The 2,362-nt window shown below is 45.1% G+C and overlaps 1 long non-coding RNA gene across 2 annotated transcripts; it reads right to left on the bottom strand.

The window, feature by feature from the left end:
- Positions 1-377: 377 nt before the first annotated feature.
- Positions 378-1,691, bottom strand: LOC117194499. 2 transcript variants are annotated; one of them, XR_004474848.1, is made up of 3 exons: positions 1,517-1,691; positions 716-1,427; positions 378-621 (listed from the first exon to the last, which is right to left on the bottom strand). It is a non-coding gene; the product is annotated as an uncharacterized LOC117194499 (long non-coding RNA). The 2 variants fall into 2 exon arrangements; XR_004474847.1 differs by lacking the exon at positions 378-621 and having other exon boundaries at positions 632-1,427.
- Between the last annotated feature and the right edge of the window lie 671 nt (positions 1,692-2,362).

Here is a 2,362-nt window from a genome sequence, read left to right as displayed (position 1 = left end):
TAACTACACACACACGGACACATACACACATACAAGTCGTGCCACGGTGTTGTTGTGACCACTCATGCCCACCCTACCATGATCACCGCTCCCGGTTCATCCGGTGATCCCATAAAGAAGGCTCTTACAGCCTCCTATCCAACCCCATTACCCACCTTTGCCCAGCATGGTCCCCGCATACAGAACTCTAGCCCCGATTCATGTTAAATCCTATATTTCATATTGAGCAATAGCACATGCATCGCACTAGTAAAATAATAAATGATTAACTCTTAATAATACACTTTAGATTGAAATTTAACTTACAAATTGAAAGAAGGGAAGGGTACATATCTCCAGCTTTTATGTTAGGCAAATAGATAATAATAATAAATAAATATGCAAAAGGGAATGTAAAAACTGTGCGCCGCGATCGTTATGGCAGGTCAGTTATTCAAGTGCATTAGCGAAAGCAACCGCAAGTAGAAAGCATAAAAGAACGTCAGAGCGACCAGCCTCGCATCTTCCCTTTTGTGCCTTGTTCTTAAGAGGGCTGGTTCTTATGCGCGGCGTAAGCGCTTATGGTTGCCAGCAGGGCATAAGGGAGAGCGCACAGCCTCTCTTAAGCGACGAAGCCCCTGACTACGTGAGGTTTTTTTTTTTCGGTCATGCAATAAATAGTTGCTCATAACAAACAAACTCCAATATTTTATCTTTATGTTTTGGGATCACTTACGGCCTTCCTTTGATTTGTTTTAATAAATGCGTTGAAACAGCGATGAAAGCGCTTCCATGGACTGCGGCAACGTTCCTAAAACGAAAGCTGGAGAAATACTTTTACAAAAAAAAAACTCACGCTCTCCTCTGCCGTTTAACCGTTGTTCACTTTCGCCCTGTCACACATTCCACTTGCTATTTCTTCCGAACAGAATTTAAAAACACAACCAAAAGAAATTTACTAAGCTAATTACACTAATGACACTATAGCATAAAAATAGGAATCAGCGGTTACACTGATGGATATAAAAAAAACGACAGTCGTTGCCGCCGGCTTCACATCTGGGCACTCCTCGGCACTTCGTATGGGGAAACGAAAATAGGTCGAGACCCAGATCTATATTTCGGGTAGAAATTGGCTGACCGTTTACATAGCTTTAATAATTTCCGCAGAATTGGACGGCCTCCAATATATCGCGGGTCCGTGACACATAAGTGGCTCGCGCCCGCAAAGCGACTGATGAGCCGATCTTTTACGCCTCCCGCTTTGTGCTGCTCGGCCTAGCGCTGGGAATTTTTGGTACGGAGCTGTAGTTGGGCGAGGAGCATAAGTCCCTTGCCGCGGGCGGAGGCCCTAATATCGGGGAAATTGTTGTTGCGAGCTTTCGTATTGGGGTTCAGACAGGTACCCAAACGATTGCCCGAAGTTTAAGCCGGTACTAACCGCCAATCTGAAAAATTAATTTCCTACAATAAAAAAAAAGCACTACCCTACGCCACGAGTGTATGTGGTGTATATTAGCGACGCTGAAATACATACCAATTGAGATTGGCACTTAACACACTTTTACTTTATAAACGCACAATATTTCTTTCTTTTTGCTGTATTCAGCTGTTAAGATCTTTTCCCGGTTTTTACTCCTCTTTTTTTTCTTTATACTTGGACTGGACAAAAATAGCACGTCTGTCTTCGCCAACAGTTTTTCCTCCAAGAGACCGAGGCTAGATCTGCACAGTCTGAGACCCCCAGTACAGCGTTAAACTTGAGAATCCTCCATTTTTGAATTGACGCCGTAATTATTTTACAAGTTTCAACTCAAAAAAACAGAAAAAAAAACCGCTCTCCTTCGTTTACCTTTTAACTTGAATTGAGGCGGCAAAGTTGAGTAACATAGGGAGACCAATATCCCTTCTTGGTACTTTTCCAAATGTTCCCTTTTGTGGATCCCAGTATTTATACCTTTTTTTTATACGTTACTCTTTCAAACCACTTCAAGCTCCAGGAGCTTCTTTGCGAGTGCGGGCTGAAGGTTCAGCGTAGCTACCTGCGTTGCGCCATATGCTTTCCGCATGTACGGCACTGCTCCTTGTGTTAAGTCGCCGTCGATCGCTGCAGCTATGGCCTCACATACCTCGTCGCCTGTCGTGAGCTCGTCTATGTTGAGTACCTCAACCGCGACTGTCTCCTGCATGGCCTTCACGGCTGCCTTGTCCCCAAGCGCTGCCTGGATGGCCATCTGCAGCTCCTGGGTGGCGGGGTCTGAGGATTGTTGCCTCCTTAGAAGCAGCTCGCCCGAGGCTGTCTTCCTGATGCCCTGAACCTTGTTTTTGAGGCTCTGGAGCGTTGGTGCTGCCTTCACCAGTTTGAGGATGTCGGCGTATGATG

This window comes from Drosophila miranda (assembly GCF_003369915.1).
Source record: "Drosophila miranda strain MSH22 chromosome Y unlocalized genomic scaffold, D.miranda_PacBio2.1 Contig_Y3_pilon, whole genome shotgun sequence".
Lineage (NCBI taxonomy): Eukaryota > Metazoa > Arthropoda > Insecta > Diptera > Drosophilidae > Drosophila > Drosophila miranda.
This window is presented reverse-complemented; position numbering and strand designations above follow the sequence as displayed.